This window comes from Jaculus jaculus, chromosome 2 (assembly GCF_020740685.1).
Source record: "Jaculus jaculus isolate mJacJac1 chromosome 2, mJacJac1.mat.Y.cur, whole genome shotgun sequence".
In the NCBI taxonomy this organism is placed as follows: domain Eukaryota; kingdom Metazoa; phylum Chordata; class Mammalia; order Rodentia; family Dipodidae; genus Jaculus; species Jaculus jaculus.
The window spans coordinates 172,268,147-172,284,437 of record NC_059103.1 but is presented as its reverse complement, the minus strand read 5'-3'; the positions used below and the strand labels follow the sequence as shown (position 1 = coordinate 172,284,437).

The following is a 16,291-nucleotide window of genomic DNA, read 5'->3' as shown; positions in this document are numbered from 1 at the left end:
TAAGTAATGTCTTTTCTGTGATTTCCTTGTGGTTAGTGTTAGTTCTTTTTCCAGTGTCTAAAAGTAGAAAGTTCAATTATTGATTGGAGATTGTTTTCTTTCTTCCCTTTATTTTGTAAAGAAATTACCCTTTTAAAAATTTATGAGGTGGGGAGGGAGGGAATTACCATGGGATATATTTTATAATCATGGAAAATGTTAATAAAAATTAAAAAAAATAATAAAATAAAATAAAAAATTAAAAATTAAAAAAAAAATTTATGAGAGCGGCTCGAGTGTCCACTAACGAGGAGGTGTCATCGGCCGGGTCACCCTCGGTCACCGGGCTGCGCCGCCGCCACGGGGACACGCTGCTCAGCTCCTCCGCCGCCTCCATCCCCCCGGCCTCTGCTCCCCTCTCCGTGCGCACCCCCACCATGACGAAGAATGAGAAGAAGTCCTTCAACCAGACCTTGGCCGAGTGGAAGCTCTTCCTCTACAACCCGACCACTGGACAGTTCCTGGGGTGCACGGCCAAGAGCTGAGGTTTGATCTTGCTCTTCTACCTAGTTTTCTATGGGTTCTTGGCTGCATTCTTCACATTCACAATGTGGGCTATGCTTCAGACTCTGAATGATGAGGTTCCAAAATATCATGACCAGATTCCCAGACCAGGACTGATGGTTTTTCCAAAACCACTGACTGCACTGGAATATACATTTAGTGAGTCTGACCGAAATTCCTATAAAGGGTACACTGAAGACCTTCAGAAGTTTCTGAAGCTATATTCTTTAGAAGAACAGAAGAATCTCACAAACTGTCCTGATGGAGCACTATTTGAACAGAAGGGTCCAGTTTATGTTGCATGTCAGTTTCCTGTTTCCTTGCTTCAAAAATGTAGTGGTATGAATGATCCTGATTTTGGCTATTCCAAAGGACAACCTTGTATTCTTGTGAAAATGAATGGAATAATCGGATTAAAGCCCGAAGGAAATCCAATGATAGATTGTTCGTCAAAGTATGAAGGATTGAACCCAGGGCCTTAATTCTTGCCAGGGCATGTGAAGGCTGGTGAAATGGCTCACTGGGTAAAATGCTTGCTGTGTAAGCATAAGGAAGTGGGTTTGGATTCCTAGAACCCACACCAAGAAGTTGAGTGACTATGTGAGCCTGTACTGCCAGCACTGGGGAGGTGTGAACAAGAGGATCTCTAATGCTTGCTAATCTAGCTAGTCTACGTCACCAGTGATCTTGAAGGTCAGCATGAGACTCTGCTCAAAACCAAAGCAAACATGGCCACATGAGTGACTGGGTGATACCAGTAGGTTTTCACAAGTATATTTTATTCCCATAATAAAATCAAACAATGTTAAATTAAAAAAAATTTATGAGAGAGAGAGACAGAGAATGGGCATGTCAGGTCCTTCTGCCACTGCAAATGAAGTCCAGATGCATGTGGTACTTCGTGCATCTGGCTTGACATGGGTACCAGGGAATCAAATCCAAGCCATCAGGCTTTGCAAGAAAGCACTTTTAACTGCTGAGCCATCTCCCAGCCCTCGTCTTCTTTCATAATAAAAATATTTTAGAGCTATGAATTGCCCTTAAAGCACTGCTTTAGCTGTATCCCCAAAGCTCTTATAACTATGCAGTGGTTTAAATATGAATGTATGTTCCCTATAGCCTCAAGTTGTTTTTTGTGTTTTTTTTTTTTTTTTTTTTTTTTTTTTGAGGTAGGGTCTCACTCTAGCTCAGGCTATCCTGGAATTCACTATGTAGTCTCAGAGTGGCCTTGAACTCACAGCGATCCTCTTACCTCTGCCTCCCCAGTGCTGGGATTAAAGGTGTGTGCCACCATGCCCGGCTTCCTCAGGTATTTTTGATTAACATGAAGTTCCCTGCCTAAGTCTCCAGCAGCCTGCTGAGGAGGTGCTGGTGGGGGCAGATCCTGAGGTGTAGCCACGCCACTGGGTGTTGTAATACCTAATGTGTATTTTAGGGGTGGTTCTTTATTCCAGCCCAAAGGTATGGGGAGAACAGTTCAAGCTTTGGTGGGTCGTGCTTGCTTGTGGTGCTGGTGGTGGTTTCTCTCTCTGCCTGGATCTGTGAAAGGGGACCAGCTTCTTGTTCCATTGATGGAACTTCTCCTGGACCTGTAAACCTGAAATAAATCCCTGCCTCGCACAAACAGAGTGTGGCTGGATGCTTGTCCCAGAAATGAAAAGCTGACTGAAACAAATTGTATCTTCATTCATTTCAAATGATTTTCTTTAAAAAAAAATTACTTGAGAGAGAGAGTGAGAGAGGGAGTGAGAGAGAGAATGTGCCCACCAGGGCCTCTAGCCACTGCAAATGAACTCCAAATGCATGTGCCACCTTGTGCATGTGGCTTGCATGGGTCCTGGGAAATTGAACCTGGGTCTCCAGGCTCCACAAGCAAGAGCCTTTACTCCCAAGTCATCTCTCCAGCCTTGGCCTAGACTCTAAGTTAAGTTCAGGTGATCCTCCTGCCTCTGCTTCCCAAGTAATGGTCACTATAGGCATGTGCCACCCTTCAGAGTTAAGAATGTGCCTGCTGCTTTTGAGTGGCATGTTCTAAAGTTGTCCCTTAAGTCTAATTGTTTGGTCGTGTTATGTGAGTATTCCACTTCCTTGTTGACCTTTTTACTCAGTCCACTCACTGTTGAAGTTGGCATGCTGAAGTGTATGGTAGACTTTTAAAATTAAAATTAAAAAAAATCTATTTGCACGCGTATGTGTGTACGTATATGTGTGTATGGATGTGCCAGGGTCTCTTGCCACTGCAAACAAACACCAGATACTTGCACCACATTTTGCATCTGGCTTTGCTTGGGGGCTGGGGAATTGGACTCAGGCTGACAGGCTTTGCAAGCAAGTGCCTTTAACCTCCGAGCCTTTTTCTCAGCCCTATCTATGGCTGACTTTTAAAAACAAAACATTTTATTGACAACTTCTCTAAGTATAGGTAATAAACCATGATAATCCCCTCCTACCGCCTTTTTCTCACTTTCAAATCTACCTTCTACTGAATCCTTTCTTCTTTCCAACTAGTCTCCTCTCCTCTCCTTCCCCCTTCTATTATGCAGTTTTTGTGTAAGTAATGTCAGCCACTGTGACGTCGGGAGTATCAAGTCAAGGTCACTTGTGCCTGGAGAACAATTTTGTAAGTGGTCCTCCCCTTCCTTCGGCTCTTACATTCCTTTTTGCTTTTTCGAGGTAGGGTCTCACTCTAGCTCAGGCTGACCTGGAATTCACTATGTACTCTCAGGGTGGCCTTGAACTCATGGCGATCCTCCTCTGCCTCCTGAGTGGTAGGATTAAAGGCATTTACCACCATGTCTGGCCCTTTACTTTATATTCTTTTTTAAAATATTTTTGTTTATTTACTTGAGAGAAAGGTAGACACACACAACAAAAAGAGAGAGAATTTAGGCACTCTGGGCCTCCAGCCACTGCAAATAAACTCCAGACACATGTGCCACTTTGTACATCTGGCTTTATGTGGGTACTGGGGAATTGAACCCAGGCCACTCGGTGTTGTAAGTAAGTGCCTTTAACCATGGAGCCATTTCTCCAGCCCTGGCTCTTACATTCTTTTTGCCTTCTTCCACAATGGTCCCTGATCCTTGGAGGGTGTGATAGAGATATCTCACTTAGTGCTGAATACTTCACTATCCTTCTCAGCACTATGGTGAGTTTTGAATCATCCCAGCAGTCACCGTCATCTGAAAGAGAAGTTCTCTAACCAAAAGTGAGAATAGCATTAATATATGGACATAAACACAAGTGTTTGATGGGCGTAATATCAGATAACAGTAGTTATTTCCCTCTTAGGGCTTATGATCTTCTCAACCGTAGGTTATTGACTGGTTGACTTCTTAAAAATATATTTCATTTATTTATTTGAGGCAGAAAGGGGGAGAGAGAGAAGGAGAGACAGACAGAAAGAAAGAGAGTATGGGTGCAGTAGGGCCTCTTGCTATAAATGAACTTCAGACACATGCACCACTTTGTGAATCTGGCTCTACACGGGTATTGGGGAATTGAACTTGGGCCATCAGGGTTTGCAAGCAAGTGCCTTTAACTGCTGAACTATTTCTGTAGCCCCAAATATTTTTAAAATATTTTATTTTATTTATTTATTTATTTGAGAGCGACAGACACAAAGAGAAAGACAGATAGAGGGAGAGAGAGAATGGGTGCACCAGGGCTTCCAGCCTCTGCAAACGAACTCCAGACATGTGCGCCCCCTTGTGCATCTGGCTAACATGGGACCTGGGGAACCGAGCCTCGAACCAGGGTCCTTAGGCTTCACAGGCAAGCACTTAACCACTAAGCCATCTCTCCAGCCCCCAAATATTTTTATTTTTTATTTGTTTGTAAGCAGAGAGAGAGAGAGAGAGAGAGAGAGAGAGAGAGAGAGAGAGAGAAAATGAGAATGAGAGAGGGAATGGGCATGCCAGGGCCTTTTACCACTGAAAATGAACTACAAAAGCATATGCCACTTTGTGCATCTGGTTTTATGTGGGTGTTGGGGGATGGAATGAGGCCATCAAGCTTTTGCAAGAAATAACTTTAACCACTGAGTTAGCTCTTCACCCACAGTGGTTGATTTTTGAAAAATACCATGTGAAACATATCATGGTTCAACTTCTTCCCCGCCCCTTTCCCTCCCTCCCTCTCTCCTTTACTCCAGGTGCATTGTTGTTTCAAAATATTTTCATTTATTTTATTTGCAAGCAGAGAGAGAGACAGATAGAGAGAGATAGACACTGAGAGAGAATGGGCATGCCTGGGCCTCCATCCGCTGTAAATGAACTCCAGACACATGTGCCACTTTCTGCATCTGGCTTTACACGGTACTGGGGAGTCTAACCTGGGTCATTATGCTTTGCAGGCAAGTGCTTTAACTGCTGAGCCATCTCTCCAGCCCCTTCATGGTTCAACTTCTAATGGCTGTTTATGTCTATGAAGCACAGTCGTAATCACAGCTTCTGTGCAGGCAGAGGAACAGCGATATTGAATCAAGTAAGTAGAGCCCTGGCTCAGTTGACATCAAGATGTGCCCAGGATCACAGTGAATTGAGTGGCGGAGCCGGGGCGGCGAGCTGGTCTTTTGATAACCCTCAGTAGTACCTGTAGCAGACTAAACTGCCGCCTTTGTGAGCCAGTTACAAGGTGGTTGATATGCGCTGACATACGGTGTATATGTGTGTGTGTGTGTGTGTGTGTGTGTGTGTCTGTGTGTGCCTGGACGAAAGCAAGAGAGCAGGCATGTGGGGAAATTGCAATGTTGAATTTCGAATAGTCCAGAAGCCATAGTCAGGTTTAATCATTCCTGGAATTTTCAGATGAACAGGGTGTAGTTGTGCGTTCATTACTTATATAACATTTCTCTTCTTCTCCCTCTCCTGGTCTTTCTTCCCCTTCTTCTCCTCCTCCTCCTCCTTCTTCTTCTCTCTCTCTTTTCTCTCTCTCTCTCTCTCACCTAAGGATTCTCTGGATTAGAAAACACACAAATTTTCACACAAAGCACACAGGCATGCCTGCTGCCTTCTGGGGGAACTGAAGGGTCGATGTGACTTGGCCATTCAAGCTGGTAAGCTACACTCAGCTCCTCTCTCCTGTTTCCCACCTCCCCGCACCCTTGCCTGGCTGTTGACACATCAACACTCAATAAATGTTCATTGGCTTGCTTTGATAATGAGGCTAGGCTGAGCTACAATCTGGTTAATGAGTCAGTGGCAGGTAGGGCTGATAGACCCCTCTGCACCTCAGGAATTTCTAGATCAGGAGAGAGGGAGCCCACAGCAACACAAGGTCTCAGCAAGAGGAGGATGCTTGGGCTCTGGTCAGTAGCTGGATTTCTCACATCTCAGGGAAGTTGCACCTCTATATTTGTAACTAACTGTAACGTGTGGGCGCTGGACCTAAAGGCCTGCAGGCTTTCTTTCTGCCTGCACACTTTGTCATCCTGTGTTATATTCTCTTCTTTGGCTAGGGTGCTGCCCTACGCAGCAAAATATTTATTGAGTACTCCCTATTAAGGGCCAGGCACCTGGGGTACAAGGCAATATAAGGATTCAGGGTTTCATGCTTGCTGGATGGAGGGAGAGAGGAGACAGAGGTATCATTATGGAAGACAAATACTGGGCCAGATTAGATTAACAGCTCCTGAGGGTACTTTTTTTTGTTTTTGTTTTTCAAGATAGGGTCTCACTCTAGCTCAGGCTGACCTGGAATTCACTATGTAGTCTCAAGGTGGCCTCGAACTCGTGATGATCCTCTTACCTCTGCCTCCCAAATGCTGGGATTAAAGGCGTGCGCCACCATGTTCAGCTCTCGAGGGAACTTTCTACACTTACCCTCTTTGCCTCAGGACCCTTGGCAAAGAAAGCAATGCCAAGGGGAATCTGGGAGTCACATGGCTCTTGAATGGATCCGAGGGCTCAGGGGGACTCTTCTCGGTACTGAACAATCTATGAAGAGCTCTGAATCGGTCACCTCTCACCCACCCATGGCAACATGAGGAATGAGCGCTGTGATGACTGTGTGTCTAGGTATTTTGGTTGAGTAAAGAACACGCGTGGAGGTGTTTATGCTACAGGCTGTCTGACTTGCAGTGGTCTGTGATGGGTTGCCATGGAGACCTGTTGTTTTGGGAACACCACAGAGCTCACGTGGATGTTGGAAGGAGGCCTGGAGGTCTTCAAGAACCATGCCTCCAGTAGCCATGGGGCTGACCTTTAGTTGAGCCCAGAGCATCACCCAGGCGAAGCTTAGCTCTGTGACTGACCGGTGATCACAGGTCCCATAGCCTAAGCAGGCTATGCAAACAAAGCCAAAAGTGAGAGAACGAAAGGAAACTTTCCCAAGTCAGAGATCTGTACAATCTTGTACACGAGGCCGGGCCATAATGTCAATTCTTGGGCTATTGGATTTGGAACTCCTGTATGACGTCACTTCATCTCTTTTGCCTCCGGACCACCTAGAGGGGAGGGGAATCCCACCTAGATCAGAGTGCAATACAAAGTACAATGTGGCCAGGCATGGTGGCACATGCCTTTAATCCCAGCACTTGGGAGGCAGAGGTAGGAGGATCACCATGAGTTTGAGGCCACCCTGAGACTACATAGTGAATTCCAGGTCAGCCTGAGCTAGAGTGAAACCCTACCTTAAAAAGCCAAAAAAAAAAAAAAAAAAAAAAGGACAATGTGGGGGCTTGAGAGATGGATCAGTGCTTAAGGCACTTGCCTGCAAAGCCTAATGACCTGGGTTCAATTCCCCAGTACCCACATAAAGCCAGATGCACAAGGTGGCACATGCATTTGGAGTTTGTTTGTAGTGGCTAGAGGCCGTGGTGCATCCATTCTCTGTCTCTCTCTCTCTGCCTTTCTCATAAATAAATAAATAAATATTTTTTAAAGTAAAATAAAATAAATAGGGCTGGAGAGATGGTTTAGCAATTAAGGTGCTTGCCTATAAAGCCAAAGAACCCAAGTTTAATTCCCTAGGATCCATGTAAGCCAGATATACAAAGTGACTCATTCATCATCTGGAGTTTGTTTGCAATGTTTAGAGGTCCTAGCATACCCATTTCTCTTTCTCTCTTTCTTCTATGTCTCCCTCTTTCTCTATCTCTCTCAAATAAATAAATAAAAATTTATTTTAAAAAGTTTTGAAGAAAAAAGTAAATGTGGGCCAGAGAGGCAGCTTAGTGGTTAAGGCACTTGCCTGTGAAGCCTAAGGACCCAGGTTCGATTCCCCAGGACCTACATAAGCCAGATGCACAAGGTGACACATGCATCTGGAGTTTGTTTGCAGTGGCTAGAGGCCCTGGTGCACCCATTCTCTTCCTCTGTCTCTATCTGCCTCTTTCTCTCTCTCAAATAAATAAAATAATTTTTAAAAAGTAAATGTGAGTGTCATTCAAATCCTAACACAGTATGAAAGTAACAACATGGCTGAATTATTTGCTTACGAGGTACCAAGCACCATGTTAAACACTTTGTACACATTATCATATTCCATTCTTCAATTCTATGTGGTAAGTCTATCATCATCTTTGTCTTAATTGATGTGGAAACTGAGGCTTAGGGAAAAGCAAACAGAATAATAATTAGAATCCAGAGAATATAACTTTCCTTCCTTCCTTCTTCCCTCTCTTCCTCCCTCCCTCCCTCTTTTACCTCAGCCCTGGGGACTCAACCCAAATCTTGTACATGCTAGGCAAGTGCTCTATGGCTCAGCTACACTGAGCCCCTGAAGACATACTTTCACCCAGTTCCCAGTACTGCACCTCTAACTGTATTTGCCATACATAAAAAATGAGTAGCAGAACTCTTAGATTGCAACATCTTTCTCTTCCTGTGGTATGGTGGGTTAATCATGAACTGTCCCCACAGCCTCATGTGTTTGTGATTAAGCCTCATACTCAGTCCCCACATGGTGGAGCCTTTGGGAGGTGGAGCCTTGCTGGAAGAGGCGTGTCACCGGGGGCGGGGCCCAAGGGTCATTAGTTCAGCTCTATAGGGTGTATACCAGTGAGAACTCACTCTTGCTGCTAACTTCCAGCTGGAATGACAAGATGGGATGCAAAGCCTCTAGTCTGCCATGCTTTCCTGGCCGTGATGAGACTTCCCCTCAGAACTGTGAGCTGAAATAAACCCTTTCCTCTCATCAATTGCTTTTGGTCAAGTGTTTTGTCCCAGCCATGAGAAGGCGACTGCTACCTATCAGTTGAGTTTCCATCTTAGATTTTTTTGTGGTTTTGCAGTCTTTCTGATGGATATTTTTATTATTATTTATTATTTATTTATTTGAGGTAGAAGAGCCTCACTCTAGCCCAGGCTGACCTGGAATTCACTATGTAGTCTCAGGCTGGCCTTGAACTCGCAGCGATCCTCCTACTTTTGTCTCCCAAGTGCTGGGATTAAAGGCGTGTGCCACCACGCCCGGCGGATATGTATTTTTAGCATAGGAAGCCACTGCCAATGCACAATTTTCAAAACAGCAGCAGATTATGGAGATCAGCTCCTATCTGTGACTGGTTATATGTAACTGCTGGGGTGGGGGCTGGGGAATTGTCTTCAGGGCTTGCCAGACAGGAGGTTGTTTGAACTTGGCTGGTTATGGGAGCCAACCGAGTGAACTTTGAAGAGAAAGATAAACATATAACAACTGTTCAAAGCTTCAGGTGTTATGATTGCTAATTGAGAAAGGCTCTAAATGATACCTGCTGGGGCATAGGAATTTCTCTCCAGGGGATTAGTGGCTCAGAGTAACTGTGGGACTGTGTTTCTTCAGACATTCCCCCTCCCCAAAGAAAACAAAAAAACATTCTCAGTGCTCAAGTCAGTCAGGGCTGATACCTGCAGAGCAGCAAAGGCATTTTCACTCTGAGCCTCTTTGTACATGAATGCGCACACACATGCACGCATGCGTACACACACACTCACACACATGCATGCACACTCCTAGACCTGTATCTATAAACACAACATGTATACACACTGTCTCTTATCCATACTTGTTTTCCAGTTTATCCAGGGGTACAAATACACCAGCTCACTAACACGCCTATGTTCCCAGGTAAACACATCATCTCTCTCATACAGACATTCATCCTTGCACATGCTATCTTTCTTGCACACACACACACACACACACACACACACACACACACACACACTACACACCCCTGCTTAGCCATACTTTGGCAGAATGATGGCAGCTGTACTGACCTGTGCATCTCCTTCTGGCCCCAGCAGTTGCTCAGGTCCAGGTCATTTTGGCTGTCATTCTGTCTCCTCTCCCACAGAACCTGGTCACATCCTCCCTCACTTCAGATGTGTGAGACAGGGCTGGGGGGATCTGCTCAGTTGTAGATGGTAGAACGCTTGCTTAGCATGCACATGACCCTGAGTTCAATCCCTAGTACAAAAGAAGAGGAGGAAGAGGAAGAGGAAGGAGGAGGAGAAGGAGGAAAAAAGCCAGCATGTATGAGGCTGGAGAGATGGTTCAGTTGGTAAAGTATTTGTGACACAAGCAGGAGGACCTGAGTTTGGAGTCCCAGAAACCACACCAATGCTGGGCATGGTGGTGAGCTCCTGGAATCGCAGTGCTCAGGAGAAAAAGTCACTTGGATATTTGGGGCAATCTAACTAAACTAGCCAAATCCATGAGCTCTGGGGTCATTGAGGGATCCTGTCTCAATAAGTAAGGGGGAAAGCAATCATGGAAGACCCCCGATATCAACCTCTGACCTCCACATACATGCACACACATATACCTGCTTACCCATTGTTGCAGTCAGGTTCGCATTGTTGGTAGAAATCACCTGACCAAAAGCAGCTTCTAGGAAAAGAGGTTTATTTTGGCTTATAGGCTCGAGGGGAAGCTCCACTGTGGCAGGGGAAAACGATGGCATGAGCAGAGGGTGGACATCACCCCCTGGCTCACATAACTTAGACAATTGCAACAGGAGAGTGTGCCAAACACTGGCATGGGGAAATTGGCTATAACACCCATAAGCCCACCCCCAAGAATACACTGCCTCCAGGAGGCGGTAATTCCCAAACCTCCATCAGCTGGAAACCTAGCCCTCAGAACACTTAAGTTTATGGGGGCCACCTGAATCAAACCACCACATCCATGCACATGGAGGGCCACACACATATAAATACCCACATTTGCATACTACATACATTTTTTAAAAACACGTGAGAGGGATCAGAGACTACTGAGTTCAGACAAGCTGTGTTGAAACAAGTCTCTAGGATGAAAGTCCACAGCTCCTGAGCCAGCCTCTTTCAGGTGCCACCACGTACCTCAGCCCCCCTCTGGCATTTTCCTGCTCTCAAGCCAGCTTAGTGTGGTGGGCGAGGCTTTGCACAGTTAAGGTCTGGTCAAGTCATGGTTCTGGGACCTTGAGTGAGCTACTTAAACTGCTCTGAGTCCTGATCTTCTCTGCTGTAAAATGGAGTTAATATGTTACCGAGCCAGGGAGGGTGTCAAGCCCTGGTAGATATGGACATGCTATCCCCATGGGGGTAATTATCGGTGATTCTGCCCCGATAAGTTATAAAATGCCTCTCCTATTCACTCCCAGCTCACGCTGGCAAATTTTCCTGCCAAGTGAGTCAGCTTTGTGTCAATAATGCTCCAAAGTGTTTTTCAAATGGCACCAACCTCCTCCACAGACTGCCATTACATGCAAAGCGCCTTACTGCTGTGTGTAATTGATGGAGGCACGAGGCAGAAACCTTTGCCTTTTTGTGTAAGAAGTTCAAGAGTGACTGTATATGCTCTGTGTGACACAGGCAGCCTCTCCGTGTGTGTGTGTGTGTGTGTGTGTGTGTGTGTGTGTGTGTGTGGCACTAAGCATCAAAGCCAGGGTCTTGTACATGCTAAGCAAGCACTGTCCCCCGAGTTCCATCCCGTGGATGATCTTAAGACCTGGAAACTTGTGATCTGCTCCCTTCTTCATGCAAGTATCTAATGGTGCTAATTACCAACTTGTTGGTGTGTGTGTGTGTGTGTGTGTGGTGCTGTGGATCAAACTTAGGACCTTACAGCATATTGTGGCTCTACTAATTTCAATAAGAAACAAAAATAATGAAGCGCCATCATCCCTTAGGTTTCCAGGAAATGTCATGAAAATAGTCGAGAAAGGGACTCTCAATGTAGAGGATAAAAGATCTCTTTTCGCAATTTTGTCAGCATCATTCCATTAAACATCTTCCCAATTGTAAGAATGGTTGTAAGTACCTTTCTTTTCTCCCTTTGTGGTTTTTCAAGGTAAAGGGAGGGTCTCACTCTAGCCCAAACTGACCTGGAATTCATCACTACGTAGTCTCAGGCTGGCCTCAAACTCACAGTGATCATCTTGCTTCTGTTTCCCAAGGGCTGGGAATAAAGACATGCATCACCATCACCATGCCCGGCAGCAAGAGAGAGAGAGAAAGAGACAGAATATAGGCACACCAGGGCCTCTCGCCACTACAAATCCAGATGCATGTGCCACTTTGTGCATCTGGTTTTACCTGGGTACTGGGGAATTGAACCCTGGTTGTTAGGCTTTATGGGAAAGTGCCTTAACTGTTGAGCCATCTCGCCAGCCCTGTAAGTACCATTTCTTTTCTTTTCTTGTTTTTAATTTTTATTAGCATTTTCCATGATTATAATAAAATATCCCATGGTAATTCCCTCCCTCCCCCCCACACTTTCCCCTTTGAAATTCCATTCTCCATCATATTACCTCCCCATCTCAATCATTCTACTTACATATATACAATATCAACCTATTAAGTACCCTCCTCCCTTCCTTTCTCTTCCCTTTATGTCTCCTTTTTAACTAACTGGCCTCTGCTACTAAGTATTTTCCTTCTCACGCAGAAGCCCAGTCATCTGTAGCTAGGATCCACATATGAGGGAGAACATGTGGCGCTTGGCTTTCTGGGCCTGGGTTACCTCACTTAGGTACCATTTCTTGAGCATCTATATCCCATGCACTATTGGTTTTCCACAAACGTTTTCTTCTCGCTTACAACAGTGAGTGGTGTCCTTAGTGTTTAAACTAATCCATGGTTCTCAGCAGTTGACAAGCTCCAGGAGGGCGTAGGTTCTCGGCACTTGTGCTGTTGAACAGCCCATGTGTAGAATAGTGTCTGGTATGTATCAGGGCTTTGTAATAAGCTATAGTAACAGGCTAGGCATGAGTCTCGCCACTGGCTCTCCAAGGAGATATAGTGCGCTGTGGTGCTGGAAACTAATCCCAAGTCTGTTGCTTCCAAATGCCTCTTCTCTCTCTCTCAGCTACTAGAGTGACTATTCTGTGACAGCTGCAAGCGGCTTGCCTGGCTCAAATTGTTAACTCCTGAAGGGTACTTGTTTGATGTACTTCTTTTTAAATTAAATTAAATTAAATTTTTTTTGATGTAGGGTCTCAGTCTAGCCCAAACTGACCTCGAACTTGCTCTGTAGCCCAAAACTGGCCTCACACTCACTGAGCGCCTCCTATCACTACCTACCAAGAGCTGGGATTAAGCCGGATATGCTTTTTTGTTTGTTTGTTTGTTTTGTTATTTTTATTTATTTATTTGAGAGCGACAGACAGGGAAAAAAGCAGATAGAGAGACAGAGAATGGGCATGCCAGGGCCCCCAACCACTGCAAACGAATTCCAGATGTGTGCACCCCCTTGTGCATCTGGCTAACGTGGGTCCTGGGGAGTCAAGCTTCGAACCAGGGTCCTTAAGCTTCACAGGCCAGCGCTTAACCACTAAGCCATCTCTCCAGCCCCCCGGATACGCTTTTTGCATTTAGTTAGTCCTCATTCTCTGGTGATAAACCACCCCAAAATCTAGCTGCTTCTGGACAGGGCTAGGAGGGAGGGATGAAGGCAAAGAGATGGCTTGTCTTTGTTTTACTGGGTGTCTGCAGGGTTGCCTTGAGAGGTCACAGTTGTATGCACCTTAAAGCTCACTCGCACGTCTGGTACCTGGACTTGGTGTCCTCAGGCTGTGGATGGTGAGGTAGTGTGGGGTGTGCCAGGGAGAAGGAGGAGGGTGCAACAACTGGCCTCTTTGGCCTCTCTCTGTGTCTCCTCATGATCTCTCGAGCATGTGCTTTCTCTAGCATGGAAATCCTTAGGGTAGCCTGCTTATTAGCTCCCCAGGAAAGATCCAGACAGAAGCCAGATTGTCTTTTATGACCTAGGCCCAGAGATCATGCAGCGTCCCTCTGGTCAGGCAGTTAGACACACACACCCGGGCTCAAGGGGGTGGAGCACAGACCCTACTTCTCCACAGCCAAGCTTCAGTATTATACCATAAGAACGGGTGGGATGGACTAGATGTTGATGAGGCCAGCTCAGAAAACAATGTCTGCCACAACCGCAGCTGTCATTGGACCTTACACGTCCTCCTCTCCCTTCTCCCCTTCCTCTTCCTCCTCCTTCTCTTATGCCCTCCATGCTCTGCCGCACACACTTCTTTCTGCTGCAGCACTCTCATAGCATGCTGGAAGGAATTAAGAAATACCACGCTCTCTAAACCATATCCCAGAGCCCGCTCCGCAGGAGCCCAGCCTGCCGGTCAACATCGGCATGTTCAAAATGAAGCCACACCTTCCCGCGGGCTCTTCTCAGTCTCGGTGGATGGCCTGACCTCTGGGTACGTTCAGCTTTCTCCCTGTGCCAGGGCCAAGGCACCCTCCACATTTCTTCAAATTTTTATTCACAACTTCCATGATTACAAAAAATATCCCGTGGTAATACCCTCCCTCCCCCAACTTTCCCCTTTGAAACCTCAAAACCTCCATTCTCCATCCCTCTCAGTCAGTCTCTATTTTCTTTTCTTTTTTTTTTTTTTTAATTTTATTTATTTGAGAGCGACAGACACAGAGAGAAAGACAGATAGAGGTAGAGAGAGAGAATGGGCGCGCCAGGGCTTCCAGCCTCTGCAAACAAACTCCAGACGCGTGCACCCCCTTGTGCATCTGGCTAACATGGGACCTGGGGAACCGAGCCTCGAACCGGGGTCCTTAGGCTTCACAGGCAAGCGCTTAACCGCTAAGCCACCTCTCCAGCCCCAGTCTCTATTTTCATGTCATGATCTTTTCCTCCTCTTGTGAGGGTCTTGTGTAGGTAGTGTCAGGCACTGTGACGTCATGGATATCCAGGCCATTTTGTATCTGGAGGGAGCACGTTGTAAGGAGTCCTACCCTCCCTTTGGCTCTTACATTCTTTCTGCCACCTCTTCCGCATTAGACCCTGAGCCTTGGAAGGTGTGATAGGGATCTTGCAGTAGTGAGCACTCCTGTCACTTCTTTCCAGCACCATGATACCTGCCAAGGTCACTGCCATTTGAAAAGAGAAGATTCTCTACCAAAAGTGAGAGTAGCATTAATATAAGGGTATGAACATTAAGAGAAGTGTTTACTGGGCAGTTTGATGAGCATAGTATATACAGTTAGCCAGACAGCAGCAGACATTACACCCCTAGGGCTCATGACTACTCCTGTTTTAAGTTTTCAGTATCAGGGATGTATTCCCTCCCATGGAGCGGGCCTCCAGTCCAATTGGAGGGCAGTTGGTTTCCACCATGACAGATGAGCCACTATTGCACCCGATAGCTCATTTGGCCTGGCTGGCCAAATATAAGGCTTGCAGTGTCCACTGTTGAGTATCTTCACTGGTGATTTCTCTTTCTCCCATTGAACAGCATGCAAAATGGCTTCTTCCAGCTTTCTGTCAGTTGGTCTACATGGAGGAGGTTATCAGCTAAGTCCAAGGCCCATTTACAATTTAGAGCATGCTCCTCACCTCAGTTTGTCCCACAACCTTTGGGAGCAGGCCTGTGTCTCACCTTTATGATGGCCAGAGCACAGACGTCTCCCTGCCTTTTCAGAGGCCGCACCCCTGACTGCACAGCTCTTCCCGCCCTGTACCACCAATGCTCATTCTTTAGATTGAAGTTAAAATGTCATTTCCTGCAACAAACCCTTCCCGTCGGTCCCCCACAACTGTGTGAGGATCCCTACATGACCTCCCAGCCCAGGTCTGTTACACTTCATGGAAGTTAAGAATGTGACCAGTTCTCTGGAAGCTGGCAATTCTGCTGGGGCAATGCCCACATCATGTTGTTCACCCTGCACCCAGCTGTAGTTGGTAGCATGACGCAAAACTGCTCTCGGGTTGTGCACTGATCAGCTACAGAGGGATTCATTTGCATAAAACTACACTGTAGGCACACCCCCTAGAATTATGCAGTCCCCAACCTAAGCACACACAGCCTCACAAATAATTTGCATGGATAGGTAAATGAATGAAATGAATTTTGTTGTCTTTGGTGTGCTCTGTTAATCATGAAGTTGAGGTTTGGCAAATGGAATATCTGGAGATGGTCAATAAACAGTTGTAAAAACAGGGCTGGAGAGATGGCTTAGCGGTTAAGCGCTTGCCTGTGAAGCCTAAGGATCCCGGTTCAAGGCTCGGTTCCCCAGGTCCCACGTTAGCCAGATGCACAAGGGGGCGCACGCGTCTGGAGTTCGTTTGTAGAGGCTGGAAGCCCTGGCGCACCCATTCTCTCTCTCTCTCCCTCTATCTGTCTTTCTCTCTGTGTCTGTCACTCTCAAATAAATAAATAAAAATAAAAAATTTAAAAAAAAATAGTTGTAAAAACAAACCAAGAAAGGAAAACCTGATGTCAGTAATCTTTTTTTTTTTTTTTTGAGGTAGGGTCTCACTCTAGCCCAGGCTGACCTGGCATTCACTATGTACTCTCAGGGTG

General features: G+C 45.9%; 1 pseudogene; it reads left to right on the top strand.

Annotated features, from left to right (window-relative positions):
• The first annotated feature begins 416 nt into the window (after positions 1–416).
• LOC123458707 lies at positions 417–1,025 on the top strand (annotated as a pseudogene).
• The last annotated feature ends 15,266 nt before the right edge of the window (positions 1,026–16,291 follow it).